Genomic DNA, 21,970 nt, shown 5'->3' with positions numbered 1-21,970 from the left:
GCCATAAGCCTTTGGGATATGTTTTGGAGCCACAAACTAGACTTTGGGCCACAAACTGCAGTTGATTTCTTTATGTTTCCCTGAGAAAACAATTGAATTGAGATCCTATCTAGGGTTTTACTTGCAACTAAATGAGCAAACCAAAGCAATCGGTAGATTAGGTTTCAACACCTTTTTTCAGAAATGATTTCATAAAAATGTAGTTCGGACTAGTGTGACTAATTTGGGGATACTTGATAATTAAACCAGAATGTCACCCTCTCAAATATGGAGATAGACAGACCCTGTTAACCATATCAGGTGTTCATGTAATTGATTGAACGCTTCATAATTTCTGTGTTCCTGCTGTTATATCAGAAGTGTTAGCAACTGATTTGGACTCACAGGGTACCCTTCCAATGAGAATCACCTAAGGTAATTTCAAAAGATTAACAATGTCTGCATAGAATTTCCCTGGTTCCTTCTTTGCAACCATTATATGCATTTCTTACCAAAGCAAAACTTCTTCATGTCTTTTGGGCCCAAGAAATTGGACAGAAAGGATCATAGCGCATTTCTTCAAATCCAATCTAGAACTGTTCTGTATCCCATAGGGTGATTCCTGTAATCCACGGGACAATCTGCAACCTTCCTGGGCCAAAGCTTCAGGAGAAAACAACTTTTTGGTTTTTTATGATCACTGAAACAATCTCAAAAGATATGGCCATTTTGGTTGACGTAGCATATATGATGAGGGAAGACCAAATGTTCATCCAAGATATTTCTGCAAAGATAATTGATCATAGCCTGAATCTACCAACTTTGAACCTCAGTACTATTAGCATTTGTATACTCTTCAAGTGCAGGTGGGAAAATGTGCACCCATATGAAAGGGTACCACACAGCCATCCTCCAAGGAGAAAAAGCAACTATAGATGTGGCCTTTATTACACAAGAAAAAAAGTCACTGTATTTCCTTTCTTATAGATGCAGTGCTAATCTCTTCTTAGTCTCTAGGTCCCTACCACATGGGTGCCATCACCATACCTAGACTTCCATGGAGAATTCAACCCAGTGCTTGGCCTCTCTCCCAATGGCATCCCATGAACTCTCAAAAGAGATTTGTGTGGAATCTCAATCTGAGGGACTACCTGGTCTACTCACAATCTGTGACCTGGAAGCCTTAATCTTCTCATTGTCCTTTCACCATCTGCCCTGAAAATCCTGACCTTCCGTTTACCAGACAGCTCTACTCTTAGGGAACATTCGAAATTCTTCACCAGTGTTAATGGTTACTAGCTACATCTCCAGACAAAAATATCCACTCCATGTCCAGCCAAAAGGGTTAAAGAAAATAATTCTAACAAATTCAGACTCTGCTTTCAACTGCTTGTATAGATATCCCGGAACTGTAGTGCCCTACTTGAGATAGAGATCCTAGAATGAACCAGTTTGCTCTGAACCACAGGCAATGGCTTATCTCAGAGAAGCCCAGCAATCCAAAATGGCTTCTTTGAGAAAAGACTGGAAGACATGCAGTCACTTAAGGCTCTTAAGGCTCCTCTGTCAAACTTGATGCAATCTTAAGGGATCACTCATCTTGTGTTTACTGGTATGCTCTTGTCTCAAGAATTCCATTGGTTGTCTTCTTCCCCACTTTGTTCAGGTATGATGGAACAATTAGTATAGTGGGGGTGTGGAGACTCATTGAACGAAACTATAAACAGAGTATATGATGGAAACAACTTCAAGCCAAGGGGTGCAGCATCACCCTCAGCACTTCTAGTTCCTGCATCCATGCCTTTCTTTACTTTTTTGTTGTTCCCTTAACTCCCACACCCAGGATGGGGTGTCTTCCTCAAACACAGGAACAGATTGCCTTATCGTGTCTTCCAGCGTCTTGCTGTTACAGATATTGCTTCTGGAATCATTGTAGAACATTTCTTCTGCTGTTTCATGACATCATCTTACTTGGTTTCTACATAGGTATAAAATCCCACAACCTCTTAACATTTTATGTAAAGGGGTGGGATGAGTCAGAAGCAAAAACATTACAATAATCAAAAAAAAGCAAATCTTTAATCAGCCAGATCAAAATCCAAGTGAACCAGAGGCAAAACACACACAAGGAAAAGATTCCAGAACTGTGATTCACCCAATCCTTCACACCTAGCTATTATTTCTGCCCCTTTAGTATCTATAGCAACTGGTACCCAAAGCATTAAAATTAGTCACATTCCCCCTTCCTCCCCCCCCCCCACCAACCAAAAACATGTTTATGAAAAGGGGAAAAGGTAAAGGGATCAGCCTTGTGTAGTAGACCAAAGTAATGTCCCTGCAGCCTGACACATACATGTAGAAATTGTCACCCAAAAATGTGATTAGTGGCAGAATTAAAAAAAAATAATCTAGAAGGGATTTGACTGGCAGTTGGCTTTTTATATCATAGTCCACAAAGGGATTTTTAATTCATTCCCTTTAGTTATCAGACCCAGAAATGATGAATGATGGGAAACAATGGCCATAAGCCTGACCCACAGGAGTCCGTCAGTGAACACAATGCCGCACTTACACTGCAAGCAACACACTGCACACTTGAATCACAGTACTAATGCTCTGATTTTTTTTTATTCTTATTCCATTTATTCTTTAATAGCCATCGGTACTGAAACTGATGTTTATAAAAGCGAGTGAGTTGATTAATAGGTATTTTATACATCTGGTATTTTCTCATAAAAGACTGGTAAACTTATTTCAATTATCATACCACCAACAAGGATGCAATCTGTTCACAATGGCTGTTTACGAATGGCTGCTTTGGGTAATGGCTGTTGTCTTACCATGGGAAATGAAATATAATATTATTAAACAGAGATATGCAGAATGATGTGTCAACTTATCCATCTCTTTGATGTTTATAGGCTTCATTTTTATAATGTTTATTTTATTTTATGAAACCAAACGTTAAAGTATTTCTTATTTGAAAGGATCTCATTTCTTTTATTTTTGTTTTAATGCCCTTGAATATTAACATCCACAAATTCACATGCAATCAGTGCAGGAAACCTGCAGTAGGTACTTTATTAATTCCATTTAGATAAACATGCTATAATGAAAGAGATAATGAAGCAAAACGTTCATCTTTTTACTAGGAGGTAAGCTGCTCTTGGCCAGAAGGCTGTGCATTTTCTGTTTTAAAACCCTACATGTGAAAATTTTGTGAAAGGATTTTTTTTCCCATAAACTCATAACTAGTGTGATAATTTGTGTGTTGTGAGAAGTTTATGTGTATAGATGTAGTGAAAGGAAAAGATGGGGAAGAGATGAACGTTCTAAGAATTGTATACAGCTTAGATCATTGCAAGGAATGTTTGGGTCATATACAAGAGAGATAAAGAAAATTATAATGTAATGAAATCATCTTATCAGTTGACTAAAAACTGCTATTTTTTAACACACACACACACACACACACACACACACACACACACACACACACACACAAAGAATCCTCCCCAATACATGCTACACCATAATATACCATTATGCAAAGGCTTATACCATTATTTGAAAGCTTAAAATGTCAGAACATTTCAATGTTTCCTTTGTATGTCACTATGTTCCAATTACCAATTGCTGTATTCTTAATTCAATCAGAATACAAATTTGAAATGATCTTTAAGTTCAAAATTGTCAAAAATGGATGGGGGGGAGATTCCCTAAATGTACAGTATATTGCCAGAAATGATGCTTAGACATTAAAAATGCAAGGGACTGAGAAACATTTTATAAGACTTAAAATTGAAGAGTGGTGATTAAAGTAAATGACCACAGATACTCAGCCAACTTACTTTCCAACAGACTCAAAATGGAGAAACCTGCTAGGGAAAAAAACCACTCACTGACTAGCAATAGAAACGTCAAATATTACTAAACAGCTGAAACTAGTTTGTAAACATAAACTATTAATAGAATAAGAACCCTTTAATTACTCCTCAATTTTCAGGGGATTAAAAGGGTTTTTTTTGTTTTGGTAATTAGTTTTCCTAATTTACTAAGAATAGTCCAGATTAAATAACTTTTTATCTGCCTTCTTCAATTTCTCCCCTTTTTACACCTTAAAACGGTAAGTTGCTTAGCACTGTAATGTGAAACAACAGCTTCATTTCACCCCAGACACGATGGCATTTCCTCAGCAATTTAAGCAAATTCTATTCATGGCCTAAATTTTCGCTACATGCATCTGACAAAGTGGCTCTTTGCCCACGAAAGCTTATGCTCCAATACATCTGTTAGTCTATAAGGTGCCACAGGACTCCTTGTCACTTTTGCAGATCCAGACTAACACGGCAACCCATCTGATACTATTCATGGCCTGTGTATCACCTGGTTATATTTGTGAAATCATTTTGGAGATCCTTCATGATCCCACTGAATAAGTAGTTTCTTGATAAGTCTTTGGTTCTCACTAACAAAAAGTAGCTGAGCGCCAATATTTTTTCAAAAGTCTCCACTGACTTTGGGTAGCGAAAATTAGATCATTCTAACAGGGGCTCGATTACAATGCTCGATACCCTGCTTCTGAATTCGGGCCTCTTGAAAGTGTCTCAAGCACCCAAAATTATTGATACTTCAGGAAATTTTCAATCCCACTTTTCCAAACATCTCCTTGTAGTTGGAGCCATGAAGTTCCACAAAGCACCACTAATTTCACTAGCACTCCATGGAACCACAAGGGTTCAGTCACATGGAGTAATTTGCTAGGCTGGGGCCTAGATAGGTCAGTCATCCAATTATTCTCTAGGAAATGCTTAATCTGTGTTGCTTCTGGTTTTGGTAAGCAATGAATGTGAGTGTTACAGTGAAATGGGATGGGAAGGTGAAGACAAACTTTTAAGACAGGCAAAGTATTAAATGCATTAAATCTATTGGATATAACTATTTAATGAAGGGAAAATACTAATTAAATTATTAAAATCTAGATTGCACATAGTAATTAAAAAGACTGTTGCTATGCAACGAAAAAGATTTCTATGAACATGGTGCAAAAATATATTTGTTAAGTATGCTGGTATTTTGCCTTGACCTTTTTCAGGCATATACCTGCCCAGGCTGTCTACAAATGTGTTTTGAAGAATGGTAACATTAAATGTACTTGGTGAATAAAAACGGAAATCAGCTATTTGATTGGGGATAATGATTTTTATTATATTAAAAAGGTCAGGAATAAGGCATTCATATACTTTAAAAATGTAATTTATATGGTGATGTCTTCTCAGTTGTAAAGGATTCATTACCATCACAAATAAAACCCTGATCCTGCAGGCCCTCCATGCATGGAGCTCACATCTAAAGCCATGAGTTAAATATGCTAAGTTTTAAAGGTCTCACACACAGTAATTGGCTTTTGTAGATATTAGACGTTAATCTGTTTGTACAATGTACCTGGTGTCATAAGGCAGCTTTCACTTTCTCACGGACATCAACCCCAGATGATGCCTTGTCTATATGCATACTAGATTTTGCATGCTAGAATTTCATCTGCAAGCAGCTTACACCGGGTATGCCAGACAGAAGGGGTGGACACAGAGCTCTTTCTCTGCTGAATCCTAACTGTTCTCAACCAGTGCATCTCAACCAGGGGTAAGCAGAGACCTTCTAGGGATGCATCAATTCATCTAGATATTTGCCTAGTTTTACAACAATCTACATAAGAAGCACTAGTAAAGTGTGTACAAACTAAAGTTTCATACAGACGATGGCTTGATTATACTGCTCCATAAACTATACATGGAAATGTATGTACAATATTTACATTCTAATGGATTATTTTATAATTATATGGCAAAAGGAGAAAGTAAAGCATTTTTCAGTAATACTGTATCATCACACTTGTACCTTCAGGTCTGATTTTGTGAGCAAGTAGTTTTGAAGTGAGGTGAAAGTTGGGGATATGCAAAACCAATCAGACTCCTGAAAGTGGTACAATAGTCTGGAAAGGTTGAGAACCACTGTTCTGAGTGATGCCAGATAGCTAGAGTCTTGTGGGGATCCTACCTTGGTGGTCATTTTTGGAATGCTTTCCTCTAGAGCTGGTCAGGTAATTTGTCAGAATGATTCCTCAATTTTTCAGTTTTTCAGTGGGTTCAATGACAACTCCCCAGATGCCAACAGGAAAAGCTCTTGTCAGATTCATTTATAAAATAAAATTGACAAAAGCTTTCTAGGCGGGCAGCTTGGAATTCAATTTTTGTTCTCCCAAAACCATTTTCTTCTCTGGAAATTCTCTTGGGAAGGGTGTGTGGGGGCAGGGTACGGGGGGGGGGGGGGGCGGATCACATTTTTTGCCTATGTCCCAATTCAGAGTGTTTCCCCCTCCCCCCATAAAAGTATGATTTTTTTCCTGGAAGAGATTTCTATTATCTAGCCTGTTCCACTATACATTTCAGTTTTCATTGTCCACAACATGACCTTTCCTCCAGAGAATGCAGGAAAGGAAGCATAAGAGCCAATCATTGCTCAATGATCATCACAAATTCCACTGGCCCTACACAATCTCGAGACCACATCATGCTGGTGAAATGTTCAACAGGCACTTTGTAGAGGTTTCTGCACCTGTGAATAAGCAAGCATATGGATGCAAAATTACACATGTATAGGTATAAGCCCCACTGAAACCTACTTTTGTGCTCTATTAGATATACCCTATTCCTGGTGGGCAACCTTATCCTTTTAATCTTTGTGCATACACACACTGAGAAATGATATGTTTGATTGGAAAGAAGATTAGTTTTAATTCCTTTTTACAAATAAAATGGGAAAAATTGTAGTTCATTAATCAGGTGGAACAAATTCATATTTATTCACTTATAATGGATTGCAAACTCTTCATGGCACAGACCATGGCTTCTCAATATCCTTAATGCACCACAGGTTTTAGTTACTGTATTATCATTGACTTTTTAAAGAAAAGCCTGATGCAGAGAATGCTGGCTCTGGAGATATAAAAGGACACATTTTCCGGCAATTCATCAGAAACAGCAGTTTCCCCTTGGAAAAGAGGGATAAAGGATCTTGGCCTTAGAGAACAGAGCTCTACACTGCATCTTTCTGCATTTGTGCATCTCTCACCCTTCACAACTGAGTCTTCATTCCCTCTTGTTTCCTTCATGGAAACTTTGACAAGTTGAACAGTGGTTGTCTCAGTTTTTGATTGCATTTGTCTACTAAAATATGTACTCTGTCCTACCAGAGGAGAAAATATGTTTGGTTTCTCTTTCCTGATTCTATCACCATTTTTTGTTTCTTCACCTGGGGGCCGTGATCTAAATATCATCATTATAATTGTTGGCCACAGTATCTGTTGCTAGAGGATTTTCTCACATGGTATGTGGGGAAGAGGCTGCAGAACTTGCATATACAACTCAGGCATTCAAATTTTTCTCTGGTGTATTTATAAAGATTTTGGCTAGAGATTTGGAAATCACTGTGATGAGGATGTATTGATTAACCTACTTTTGATTCTTGGTATAAGAGGATACCAAATGGCAATATGAATGAACTCCTGTGAAAAATATACTATAGGTTCTATATTTTTTATAAATATAAGGATGTATTAAAGTAGATGTAACAAGTATTTCAGGAGCTCGTTTTGCACACCTAGAGGGAATCAGTCCTGTCAACATCAATCAAAGTGGCAGTACAGACTGGGTTTCTGTAAGAGAAAGATTCATCTAGTAGACAAGTCTATCTCCAGGCTTTGAGAAGATGGGGCTGTGTAAACGGCACATGCCTTATGCTCCAATAAAAAATAAAATTTTGGAAAATTGAGGGAAGAAAAAGACCATAATTATATTTAATAAAAAAAATTCCCTGAGACAATTAAGGAATTTTTGTCTAGTGGGGCATTGATTATGGATTCTCTAATTTTCTTCTACTAAATTGGTTATACTCTACCTGATGCTTACGAGCTCTATCCTAAACATTTATCTTTTTATGGAGGAAACTTAAATTACATTTTGTCAGAGAGAGTTATGTGACAACAGCTGCCAGCCCTCCGAAGACCTCTTGTTGCCACCAACAATCAAATGTTATCAATATATAACCAGTTCTCCATTTCATTAGATGATGCATCAATAGGAAAGCTTTTATTATACTTAGCTACATGATACCTCATAGTCACCAGAAATCCTAGTTTTCTATAAGAAAAAAGCCCAAAAATTCTACAATGAAAAAAAATCTGTGTTTTTCTGTGATTACAATGAAACACTGAATTTATTTTCCCTTGCCACAATATAAGTAGGTATCAGTTGAATACAATGTTTTGATATATTTACAATTTTAAAAGGTTGAAGCCCACTAAGGACACCCATCGTTATAAAATTAATGGAATTACAATTTGTATTTCTTATATACACCAAATATTTCTGTATATATTCTATATTTTCAGAAAATTGTTTATTTTTAAATACTCAAAAATAATGTGAAAATTACTTTTATATTAACATTATTCACATTCTAAGTTAGTCCTGGTTATTAAAATGGAATTGGCGCATTCCGGACACATTTTCATCTTTCATTACACTGGTGCTGAGCACAAAAATAATTCCAAATTTGCTGGAGTGCCCTTTGCTGTCAGATCCAGACAGCTTCAGCCGAGGCCTGAGACTTGCTGCCTTTGACTGTCAATGGGCGTCTCACTATCCAAAGCGTGGGCTGCCAGCCCTGGTTCAGTGAATACAGACAGCAGCACAATGGAGACTGGGATACATGGGGTTCTACTGAATATATTTTTATTTTTTCACAAAATGTAAAAATGGAAGATTCTCTATAAAACTTCAAATCCTGGGTCTTTTTGCATTTTTCTGAAGCAAATGGATTTCTGGGATCCCTGATGATCACCAAAAACCTGAGGGTGAAGGTTACGTTGTGATATTTTATGTCTTGGCGCACTCCTAATTCCCATATTCCTAATTTTTATACAATTCTAATCTGACATATAAAACATGCCTTATGAGGCACTGGGGAAAGATTATGACCTGCTGAAAGTCATCTTTCTATCCATATCTGTGTATCATTAACACATAGGAAATGATGGGAATTATGTTGTATGGTTGTCACTGAAACGTATTTTGAGTTGGGGGATCAGCCAGATATTAGCTTCCCAGCAAGAAGAGTAACCAATGCTTGGGTTGGGTGTCAATGGCCATAAGTCCACCAAGGGAGCTATAATGCAATGACTCACCTGCATGACACCACACCAGGGGAACTGGTGGGGTCAGCTTTGCCTGGAAAATCAGCAATGCCCTCACACATGCCTCCACATGTGCTTTCCAAGGTACAAAAACCAAATGCAGGGGCCCATACTTGGCCTTCCTCCCTCACTCACCATGATGCAAGCAACAGGAACACTCAAAAGATTCAATTTCAGGCGACTGGCTCAGATTTCAAGAGTGAAATCTGTGCAATATGGACTGCAACATCCAGTAGGGTGAGAAGAACTGGTAGTTGCTGCTCAGTATAATAGGGTTGGGAGATTAGTCTGTATGTTTATATTTTATTTTATGTTGGTAACTACTCTGACTCTTTGCCTAACACTCATAGTCACCAGTTTTACTGTTTATCTTTTTTAGTGAGTTTGTATAAAATCTGCTCAGGTTTTATAAAAGCTGGAGAATATCCACTTTCTATTGAAGAAGTGGTGAACCAATTAATGGATTAGGTGGTACATTCCTGAGGCACGGTACTAGGATCTAGGGAGGAGAGATTTAGCTGGTACTTTATTCTGAGAGATTCCTGAGTGGCTCTGGGAGCTTTCATGCAATCTGACTGACTCCACATGCAGTTGTACTTGGTGATAACAGTACTTGGAGGGGTTGCTGCTAGTCTCTAGCAAGGCACTGTGAGAGGCAGCTCAGGCTGGAGATAGATAAAGGGAAGCAACAGCCCCAGAGTCCCATGTAGGGGGCCGACAGAAGCTCCATGCTTCTGGAAGGGTGGGGCCTCAAGTGGAAGGGGCAGGGTGGGGGCTAGCCTCCACCCACCAGCCTTTCATTGCCACCCAACAGCAGCAGCCAGGAGCCCTGGGCCCTTTTGAATCACTGGGTACCAGTATAGTTGCCCCCTTTGCCCTCTCCATCAGCTGGCCTTATCCCTCGTTGTACCCTGGGGGGAAGGAATCTCATCACAGGATGCACTGCAAAGTTACTCCCTTCTGCTTTCCATTTCATAGTAACAATGGGGTCTCTAGCTATTGCACATGGTAGAATAAGTTGCTATATGTTTCCAGTATATAAGATGAGGTATGAAAATACTATTCTAACTCACAGAATGTTAATATTACTCATAGTCCCTGATCATTCATTACACCACTAATCTTCTGAGACAAGTAATATAGTAGATGATCTGCATTCAAAAATAAATGAATCAGAATATTAACTGAATTGCTGTGAAGGCCCTTTTTTCCAGATACATAAGGTTTGTAGCCAGCCGGACATGGGTCCCATAGCCAGCTGGACATGACCATTCTTTATTTCCCCTCCTCCCCTCTGCATCTGCTCTTTCAGCTGCAGTTTGAACAAAACTTGTTATGTTAAACAAATGCAGTTTACATAAGTTCCTGTTATGTTGGAAATTCCTATAATGTTAAATATCTGATGAAGTCATATTACTTTAATAGAATTAATTATATTCATGCTTATGAATATGTATGTAACCTATGGAATGTGTGAGGAAGTGTGAATGAGAAAGTCCCAATCATAAGACAGTTGCCTTTTGTGACTAAGAAAGAATTCTGCAAAGTGCTTAATGGATGTGACAGACAACCAGGTGGGGTTCTCTTGGACAAGATGTAAAAGGAGGCCAAGTCCAGGAATGGACCAGAAGCAGTAGAGCACTCCTGTGAATCCAAAGGGACCCAGGGAACTCTCATCGCCGAATCTCCAGAGGGCTATCACCTGGCCAATTTCAGTCATCTGCAAAATCAAAACTAACTGTTGCTGCCTGAAGCCTGCCTCCAAACTACCATCACGAATGTGATAGGTGTATGAGTACTTCCATAGCATTAAGAATCTGTACTAATAAACAAGCTTCAGTTCTGCTCAAGTTCACCCTTTGTCCGGGTTTATTCCTTGGCTGATGGCAAGGACAGGTAACAAGATTCACTTATGGTCTCTTTCTTTTTTTGCACTTGGGCATACATACTCTAAATTTTCTTACTGAACAGAAATTGCTTGGTCCAAAGGCCAATGAAATCAAAGAGACTCTCATTGACTTCTGTAGGCTTGGGATACATCCCAAATTTACTATAAAAGACAAACAAACATTATATGGCAATATATTTCACAATTAACTGCATACTTCAAATCCTTTTGTTTATTCCGTAAGAAAGTTTTGTTCAGTTGAAATATTGATAGGTGAAGTCTGAAAGAAATTAATTCTTGCCACGATGGAAGGATGCCAACTATACATAGTAATCACTAGACAGTCTTAATCATAGAGAACTATATACTAGATATGCATGGATCTGAATCACAGATGGTCACATATTAAATTACTTTGGGTACCTCATATTTTCCTGTTCTATATGCTTACACATGAAGACACTGACAGGAAAGAATTGTTATTTTAAGTAACACATGGCAGAAAACATCCCTGTTATGTGTCTGTACAGCGCCTAGCACAGTGGGGCTCTGATACAGAATCAGAAACTCGAGGCACTACAAAAATACTAGTTCCACTAATAATAATGTTATACTTTCTGCTGGCAAGGTAATTTTCTATGGTCTTGAGAAAGACACATGGAACTGCAAATAAGTGTCGAACACAAGGTTAAGTAAATTATATATTCCGCTCTTCTGGTAGAATGGAGACTATTGTACTAATATAAAATGGGCATAGTATTTGCCTACCCGACAGAGGTGTTGTGAAGATGGCTAAAATCAAATTTGTGGAACTCTTTGACATATTGGAATTATAGGCAAAATAGCATAAAAGTGCCATTAGTAGACCCAGCATGATAACATAAATTAGATGAATACTTTGTATTAGTAACAGTATCTTCTATTGAAAGACCTTCAAGTACTTTAAAAACATTAAGTTTATTAATCCACATAACATATTTATGATATAGGGAGGCTGTGTCTACACTGGGCCACTTATTCCGGAAAATCAGCCACTTTTCCGGAATAAGCTGCGGGAGGCAGAGGCTTTGCCATTATCTGAAGTTGCAGGTGTTCAATACTACTAGAAAACCAAGTTTACAGTGCCTGAAGGTGAGCAATCAAAACAGAGCTATCTAAAATTGGAAACCACTTTTGAAATCCTTCCCAATGTCTCAGTCTGAGTAAGTGGCAGAGATAAAATGAAATACTGCTAATAGTTAGAGACCCATGTTTTCAGAATTCATAAACAGATAAAGAATCCAAGTTTTTGTCCAGTTTTAAAGAAAAGAATTCTTCATTCAGTAACTTATCAACAAATATTGTATACTTGGAAAGTACTACAGTATTTTGTTTTTTACAAGTAGTCTACTTAGTATTAATCTAGTAATGAAATTAGTATTTTACCTCAACCTTGTGAACTGGAGCTCCTGTTAAAAAAAAAAGAGAGAGAAGTTTTTAGCAAAAAGTGGCATAATTCTGGATACATTCCTTGGTAATTCATGGAAAGTGAACTGCTTTGATATTGCACAAAACTAACTCAGGAACAATTCAACTAATAATTACTGAAGAGTGTCAAGAAAAAAAATTCAGAATGAATTCAAATACTAAGTTACAAGATTGTTTTGGCATATAGTATTCAACACTTAAAGTTGTTTGGAACAGCATTATGAAGAGAAGAGAGTATTTCTGTTTTGGTGACTATATGTACTGAAGTCAATTATCGTTATCAGAGGAATGGAGAGCAGGAGCAGAACAGAAATGGGTAGATGTAACTTTGCTTGCAGAGGATGACAAATACAGGATATATCCAAATGCTTAATCAAATAACTCTACTTTGGGGAAAGGCTAGCTTCCTGTAATTTTATCCTAGAATTTAAGCATTACCATTGATAAATTAAAGTTTTTTAATATTTAAATATATAGATTTCTTTTTCAGCAGCCATTCTGCCCTCAACTTCAAAGATGCTTTTAGTTCTATTGTTTTTGCTGCTTGTTTTGACCTGAGCAGATAGGTGAAAGTTCATTCTTGTGGGTTGTTCCAATTAGGAGAAGAAACTTAGCATGCGAGTTCTTTTTTACGCAATGTTCTTTATTTACAAAGATTTTCCATAATGTCCTGTTTCCCTGAACGTGATGGGAATCAAACAGCAAAAGACAGTTTATTTGCTTGCTGTCCCAAAACCTGCCTTTCCAGACAACTCTCCTTCAGGGCCAAAGCACCATCATTTCTTTTACTGTTTTCCTGGCTCCTTCTCCCCTCAAACACACATACTTCCACCAATCCAAACTAGGGATGTTAAGGACTAGTCGATAGGATAGTTTAGTCGCTTCCCACCCCTCCTTTGCAGTCTCTATCTGATAGAGGTAGCAAGTGGGGGAGAAGAAGAGGGGTACTTCAAAGTGGCAGCGCTGGGGATCAGCTGAGGACTCAAGATTCTGCTCAAGATTTTGTGTGTCCTGGTGTTACTCTTTGCTTCCATCTTTTCTTTACAATGGTTTTGTCACATTTATCCTGAATTAAATATGGTGGTTATTCTTAATGCATAACAAAGATTTAAAGGATCCCATAACATTATTCTGCATTTGCACTAGCATTCACTAAGTTGTAAAAACTGTCCAAAAACTACAAAATGACCCCTGTTCTGAGAAGCTCCCAATGACAAATAAGTACAAGCCAGAGAAAAAGGAACAACAGTCCATTTATATACAAGTGAACTTGATTCACTGTTGACAGCATGGCAATCATGGTACTCAGATGCAGACAGTATTGGTGCCTTATAGAGGAGCTCAGGAGAAGAAGGTTATACCATGTATAAGTACTACATATGCCAGTAACACCATGTCCACTTTGCTTGAACATGCTAATCTCTCTTTCCTTGCAATTTTCTAAGCAGAGGGAGGAGATAAAGTTGGGAGCCAGAGTAGTAGCTGTCATTGTAAGACAGTTCTGCCCGGTGTTTAGGACAGCAAGGTCAGGGTCATTGCAAGAAGGAGTTCCAACCCAGTTCTCCCCTGTGTCTAGAAATACCACTCTCTCACACAAATCACCAATATGCAGTGGTACTTTCAAAACCTTGTAAATTAACTAGTCCATAAGATTATGTCCCCCCGGGATGTGGGCTGTTTCCTAGTGCTTAAACATGGTTAATTTTCCTACATATAAAATGTGAATTTCTAGAAGACAAAACCTCAACATGTTGAACATTTAATTTGGCGTGCTTTAAGAGAAACTGGGGAGTTGTAGTGAAAGTGAATTGCCTAATATGTGTTTGCAGCTGTTAGTACATGGCTAACTAAAATCCCTAAGCAGGCAAAAAACATAGCATCTGGATTGCAATTATTTTTGTTTTGTAAATCTGTTATGAATCTGAAGGAAACTATTTCTAACGTTCTCTGAGATGTGTTGGATATGTCCATTACACTCTAGAAATGTGAGCACCTTGTCTGGAGTTGTCAGAGATTTTTCCCTCAGCAGTATCTGGCATGGCCTTTGGCCTCCCATAGCTGCACTTATGTATAAAGGGCAGAAGTATCCCCATATCCCCTTGCCTCCTGATTACCAGAAAGGCTCTGATACAGACGGGATGAAGGGAGGGTTAGTAATGTTTTTTTCAGATGATTGCTCATGTCCACTCCACTCTAGGTGACTCACAAGCAGTTTGAACTGGGAGAGGACTAGGAGTTCACTTAAACAGGGATAGTAAAACCACCCCTCAATATGACATCATCTCTAGATTGATGAGAGGCAGTAAAGCGAGAGAGAAGAATATGTACTGATGACCAGGGTGCTGCTTTATAAATGTCCAGCCTGGATATGTGAGCCAGAAATGTTGTGGAAGCTGCCCGTGATCTGGTTGAATGAGCCAACAGCTCTACTTGGGGAGTAATACCAACCAATTGGTAACATAGGGTATGTCTACACTACCCCGCTAGTTCGAACTAGCGGGGTAATGTATGCATACCGCACTTGCTAATGAAGCCCGGGATTTGAATTTCCCGGCCTTCATTAGCATAAGCAGGGAGCCGCCATTTTTAAATCCCCGCTGCTTCGAACCCCATGCAGCGCGGCTACACGGGGCTCGAACTAGGTAGTTCGGACTAGGTTCCTATTCCGAACTACCGTTACTCCTCATGAAACGAGGTGTACCGGTAGTTCGGAATAGGCACCCTAGTCCGAACTACCTAGTTCGAGCCCCGAGTAGCCGCGCTGCACGGGGTTCGAAGCAGCGGGGATTTAAAAATGGCGGCTCCCCGCTTATGCTAATGAAGCCTGGGAAATTCAAATCCCGGGCTTCATTAGCAAGTGCGGTATGCCTACATTACCCCGCTAGTTCGAACTAGGAGGGTAGTGTAGACATACCCATAGACAGCTAGAAAACCGGGAAGAAATCCTTTGATTGGAGACTGGGTGGCCCTTTATTCTGTAGGAAACCACAATGAACAGTTGTGAGAAAGACTTACATGGCCTAGCTCAATCCAGGATAATAGCTTAAAGCTCTCATAACATCAAGAGAGTAAAACTTTACTTTTAGCTGAATGAAGCTTTTGAAAAAAGTAAGGAAGTAAATTGCTTCATTAATGTGGAAAATGGAAACTATTTTAGTTGGGAACTTAGGTGAGGCTGAAGTTGAATCTTGTCTCGAAAGAAGATCATATAAGGAGGTTCTGATAGTAAGGTTAGCAATTCCCTTGCTCTTTTGGTCAAGCAATAGTAACCAAGAAAGACACCTTTATAGAAAGGTCTTACACAGAACAAGTCACCGTGAAACTCAAATGAAGAATTAATCATCTATGACAGAACTAAATTTAAGTGTCATGGAGAACTGGGGTGTGTACCTGTAGACAGCTGTCCGAACACTTCAGAAACATGGTGGACATACAGAGGTGTAGCGAAGGAGGGGCGGGAGGTGGTAGAGGAAGGGGCTTGAGCGGAGGAGAGAGGAAGAGGGTGGGAGAGGAAGGGGCTTTTGCGGAGCGGGAGGGGGTGGGAGGGGAAGACACCAAGGGACAGGGGTGGAGGAGAGACAAATGCCAGGGGGCCATGTGGAGACAATGAGGAAAAGGGCAGGAGGGGAGGTATCAGTGGGAGAGGGGACAGGGTGATGCTGGGAGAGGAGAGGGTAAGGGCATTGGGATCTAGAGGGGGGAGGGGAAGATGCTGGGAAAAGGCTTGAAAGGAGGGATGGGCATGAGCAAGTCATGTGTGAGGGCACAGAGAGGCATGAGGGGAATGGGGCAGAGGGTGGTGAGGGGGTCACATCAGGGAAAAAGAGGGCAAAGGAGGCAGGGGCAGTGAGGGAAGGGGGAGGCACAAGGAGGGTGCAGGGCTAAGGAAAGGTGCAGGTGCCAGGGGATTATGGGAGTGAAGCAGAAGGTCAGACACCTGCAGGGGAGGGACCAGCACCAGAGGAGAGAGGCAGGGCAGGTATGTAAATGGAGGTGTTAGAAGAGGGGATGAGGGGTAGCTCACATGATCAGAGTGGGGCTACTGGAGGAGTGGGCACAGGGGGCAGAGAAGGGCTGGTGAAGGGGGACAGGTCGTGGGAGGGCTGAGAGCAATGTGAAGGGAAGGAGTCATGACTGCAGAGGAGGGTGAGGAGTTGGGGGGCAGCAGGCACCAGGGGAAGCTAATGGAGCAAGGAGAGGAGACATGGCAGCAGAGAGAAAAGGTAAAGGTTTATAAAATATTTATTAATAACTTGGTATGTTGCCTATGGCCAGTTTGTTTGCACCCCGCGGTGCAGTTTGGTTTTATGTGGGGATCAACACGTGGCCAGTGAGTGGGAGCCAAAACAAAAAAGTAGTCAGTGTAATGATCTTCTGTTGATATGTGTTTTAGTAGTTACATTCTTGGACTGTCATTGCTCATGAAAAGTGCTGTCACATGGGTAGAAATTGGGTAAATGTTGCATTTTATTAATATCAGCAGAACTGACTTAAATGGGGCCAGCGTGTTGTGTAGTCTTGCCTTAATCTTTGTATTCATGCCTGTCAGTGTGAGAGAAGCTATTTGTATATATTCGCTTGCATATGCAACCACACTTAAGTTGAGGCCCTCAGCATGTTCTGTAAGTATCAGTGTGGCCCCTGGGGCTTTCAAAGTTGAGTTGCCCTATCTCATCCCTGACAGGTGTCTGTCTAACCTGGTCTTAAATATCTCCAGTGATGGAGATTCTGCAATCTCCCTAGGCAATTTAGTCCAGTATTTAACCACCCTGATAGGCAGGAGGGCCAGGAGGGCACAGTAGTTCTGACGGAGGCTCTGCAGGCAGGCAGCCCGCACTGCCCCCTGCCTGAAATCTTGTGCAGGTGTTAAACAGCTGCCCAGACCACCCCAGAGGTGATTGCATTTCAGCGTGCCTGAAGCAACGCAACACAGCACCCGCAATGGACAGGAGAATGGCTCCTGGGCTTGGCTTGCTCATGACTGCTTCAGTCCCGTTGGATGGGCCTCAGCCTCTTTCCTTCCCCTCCCCCGCTTTGCAATGGGGCTGTAGACTCTGGGGGAGAGGGATGGAGGCAGGCAGAGGTGTCTCTCTGCAGCAGATGTAGACACGTCTTTGTATTAATCATTCTCTCATTGAAGTTTTCAGCTTTGTATTGAGTCCTTTTACATGGAAATGTTGTATTACGTCTTGGTAGAATAGTCTCTAGGACAAGTGAGGCAAAGACTGTCCCTGCGGGGTGAATGAGGTGGGAATGGATAAGGCGGAAGGTGAGCACCTCTGGGCAGTTGCAAAGGTTGGAGAGGGGATGGAAGCCAGATCCAAGATCAATGAACCCTGGGAAGTAAGCCCATTGAAAGGAGACTGGACCTGTGGATGCTTTGGGAGTCAGCAGCAAGGGCCTGCTTTGGGACGCCCCCTCTTTGGAGGTGAATGTGGCAGCTTTGAGACACCACCCAGAAGCAGGCGCCACAGACACTAACTGCAGATTCATGGGATGGCTTTCACATATCTTGTACATGCATAAGATGATAGATCTGCAGGAGCGGGGGCAGTGGTGTAGCGAGGGGGCCGGAGGGGTCAGTTGTCCCTAGGCACCATGTTAAGGAGGCACCAATTTAATCCCATTCTGCTCCCCCCATCCCTTCAGCTCACGTGCTCCTACTCTGCCTGCTGGAGCCTCTTCCCTGCCTCTTTGCTCCAAGCCCAACCCTCCTCCATTTCCAGTGGCGGGTTAGTGCATGCGAGAGCCCGGCCCCAAACTGTAGGGGGTGGGGGAAGATGCGGTACAAGTTCCCCTCAGCTGTGCATCAGGTTTGGGGCTGTGCCACATGGTGGTGGGAGGGGGGGTGCAAATTTTTCCTTTGCCCCCGAGCGCATAACATCCTCGCTATGCCTCTGTGGACATAGGATTTGAAAAATAGTTTGGAACTAATAGCTAAAGTTTGCTGTTTAATAAACAAGAGGATCAAATATGTGATGAATATGAGCTTGAGATGGGTAAATACCTTCCTGTCTGGACCAGATGGAATCTTTCAATTCAACATAGTAAGTAGTCCTAATTAAAAGCTTTCTGCTATGAAGAACAACTTTCTGAACTCCCTTAGAATAACAAACATCTGACTCAGATTTGGGAAGGGGTTCCTTCACAAATGTGGATATACCTGGTACCCAGGCTGAATGGGAAGATTCCAATGGGCAAAACATAGACTCCATGAGCAGCTTCTTGTAACTAGCTACCCTTTCTTTCATTGGGCAAGGTTTCAACCCCCTACAAATGTGACACTTTTCACTCATGCTCCTCCCCCGGACATATAAGGCAGTTGGGACGCTAGTCATTCACTAGCTTAGGCTTGTTACATGAGTGATAGAACTTGAAGTCAGGAGAACAAGGCATAATTCTGTTACTGATACCAGCACTCAAATGAGAACCAGCAAATACTAAATTTACTCATATTTAAAGCATGTACAAAATCTCTAAAGTAGCCTAAAACTAACAAAACGTTATCATCATCTCTCTCTATATATAGAAAAATGTTTCCTGGGAGGTGACAGAGTGACATCAGCATGTCCATCACATCACCCCACCCCCGGCTCCAGGACATGATCTTTGCCCTCTCCTGGGGCTCAGTTGCTCTGGCTCTGCTGGCTCCACAGGGGCAGCAGCCTTAGCAGCGGTTGGGCTCTCCTCCCCAGCAGCAAGCCCGGGACTATCTGCAGGGCAACAAAGCAAGCCCAGGGCTCGACCCAGAGGCTGCTGGGGTTGGGGAGGGTTAGGCCTCAGGGAGGGGAAAAACTATTGTGGAGGAGGGGTGGAAGAGCCAGGGTTTGTGCAGGGAGAAGGGCTGGGGATGGCACAGCTGGGGCCATAAGTGGGGAAGAGCCGGGGCTGTCGCAGACTCAGCCTGGCCTTCCCTGGTGTCTGGGACCAGAGCTGGGGTTTCCTATCCCCATGAGAGAGGGAGGTTGGCAAGAACAGTGAGCCGGGGGCACAGCCCTAGTTTACACTAAAGAACATAAGATTTGCAAACACAAAGATAGCAGCTTCAGCAACCATTGTAGGTGGTAGATGCTATGATGATTCTACCTTATATTCCTGTGTGAATCAGCATGAAGCAGCACTGGGTCCTCATACTACCTGGATAGGTATTGCTGAGAGAAAAATCTCTGACAACTGTGCACAAGGTGCACACACATGTACAGTAGAATGAGCATATCCAATTACTCAAAGAAATTATGCTTATTACTTCTTCAGCTCCAACCTCTGAACTGTAATTTACAATGAAAGGTTCTACTGTAATAAGGCCTGTGTCCCTTATAGAAATATTCTACATAAGGTTGAGCTTTCTGCAGAAATCTTGCTTTATATTTACATAAATATAAATCAACGGAAAATCGTCTTCTTTCCTATTAGCACCTCTGCAGGAGACAAATAAAAACATCTCTTCTTTGTATCTACTCACTGACTCAATTAAACTGGAGGGAAAAATCATGCCAGAAAAATTGTCTGCTGCTTGAGAAAAATACATTAAGTGAAACCACAAGTGTGCAGAAGTGGGTTTCCATGCAACTGATATAACTTGTACAAAGAGCAAATCTTGTTGTCTTTAAAATTTAATTTTGCAGTCTTTACTCAGACAAAACATTGCCTTGATTCAACAAGTTTTGTCTGAATAATGGCTGCTCAGAATATTGAATTGAGCACAAGGAACCCTTGCAGGATACTGTATATTACATTCAATGGTTTCAGTGGACGTCACCAGAGAATGTCACCCAACACCCACAGCAGCCTCAGAAGGGGGAAGGCATTGTCAAGGCTAGACAGGGGGTAATAGCCATAGGTAATGCCATAGTCAAGGAGCAGAAAGGGGCCGGGGGAAGTGTGGCTCCTTTAAGAACTATAATTCCCCTCCCCTCACCCAGGGTGCATCTAGACTACAGGGTTGTTTTTTTCCAGAAAAAATGTCTGTTTTTCTGAAAAAGCTTCACCTATGTCCACACTGCAATCATGTTCTTTCGAAAGAAAATTGAAAGAATGCAGGGTTTTTTCTGACATTGGTAAACCTCATACTATGAGGAAGAACACTCTTTCGGAAAAAGGCACGTGTGGATGTGGAAGAGGAAGTTTTTTTGAAAGAAGAGGGAAGAAGAAAAAGCACAGGTGCCCTGGTGACCATTCCATCCATAGCAATCACTGCTTACATATGAGATAGCATCCAGGCAGTCTGAATGCCCTGGACGCTATCTTTCGATGCACTTTTGCAGTGTGGATGCTGTCTTTCAAAATAAGTTTTTTTGGAAGATCTCTTTCGAAAAAGCTCCTTTTGAAAGAAGCTTGCAGTCTAGACGTACCCCCATTGTGGCTCAGAGTAGCAGACAGTCAATGAATGCTTGGTTGAGTAGAAAGGTACAGTGTAAGTCTATTGGCTGCTGTGTACCCATGGGGAAGATTAGTAATTCTTTTCCCCTGCCCAAAGGTTGGGATTCTATGCTAACAAGAAAATCCCCCTGGGATTGGAATAGGACCAAGCTTTTGGACCATGGTGTAAGCATTGTGCTAGTTACCTTTGGGGGTTGGGAAGGAATTTATCCAACATCATATTATCCTGGGAATGAACATTTTTTCCACCTTCCTTTCCAAAAGGCACCATGGACAGATTTGATTGTAAAATTCATTTTTTATTGTAACATGACAGGTATCCATTGTGGGTCAATAAACTCCAGTTCCCTATAAACTGGGATTGGAAACAGATTAGGAGATGGAGAGGGATGGGGTTGATACTCCTAAAGGAGGAGTGGAATGGGATTGCCGCTCCTAAAATCTGCTATAGTGAGAAGACAACACAGCCCCTTAATCCTCATAATGAGGGGAGGAAGATGAAGTCCCAGCTACAATTGAAATAAATAGGTGGAACTTGACAGCATCTCTCCCCAGGGGAAATTTTTACAAAGGAAGGATGGTTTGCTCTGGATGTGTCATTGCTGGGTACTTCCCAGATGTGGTAAGTAAAAAGAGCTGCAGCCTAGTTAAACCACATTGCTTGTGTCCTGTCTTGCTCTGTTGGTCCAGGACAATTATCTGTGAAAAGGTGTCCATGTATTATAATTACAGGTATAATGAAACCACAATTAGAAACATATTCTAACCCATCTGGGGGTGGGAGGGAGGGAAAAATGGAGGGAATATCTTTCTACAGAGCCACAGTTACGTCTTTAATATGTTTTACCCCACATGATTTCAATGCCCTTACTTCTGATTTACTCTATGCAATCAATAGTAGAATCATTGTGTTTTCTCACGTATCATCCCATTGTGCTCCCTTATGTAGCATCAGACCAGCCTTGATAATCTAACTGGAAAAGCACAAAAGCCGTGCTTTGTTT

The 21,970-nt window shown here is 41.1% G+C and overlaps 1 protein-coding gene and 1 long non-coding RNA gene across 4 annotated transcripts in view; one reads left to right on the top strand and one right to left on the bottom strand.

Annotated features, from left to right (window-relative positions):
- PTPRD (protein tyrosine phosphatase receptor type D) overlaps window positions 1-21,970 on the bottom strand; it is a 1,795,899-nt gene that overhangs the window by 793,214 nt on the left and 980,715 nt on the right. For all 3 annotated transcript variants that reach the window (XM_075931585.2, XM_075931586.2, XM_075931588.2), the window contains exon 7: window positions 12,546-12,568. The gene's annotated coding sequence lies outside the window, so the exon portion shown is untranslated. The remainder of the gene's footprint in view (window positions 1-12,545; window positions 12,569-21,970) is intronic.
- Window positions 1-21,970, top strand: part of LOC106731596 (uncharacterized) — a 40,968-nt gene that overhangs the window by 11,703 nt on the left and 7,295 nt on the right. The window lies entirely within an intron of this gene.

The sequence above is a fragment of the Pelodiscus sinensis genome, chromosome 6 (genome assembly GCF_052426305.1).
Source record: "Pelodiscus sinensis isolate ZL-2025 chromosome 6, ASM5242630v1, whole genome shotgun sequence".
NCBI classification, from domain to species: Eukaryota; Metazoa; Chordata; order Testudines; family Trionychidae; genus Pelodiscus; species Pelodiscus sinensis.
The sequence above is the reverse complement of the archived record's forward strand: the minus strand, read 5'-3'. Positions and strand labels throughout refer to the sequence as shown.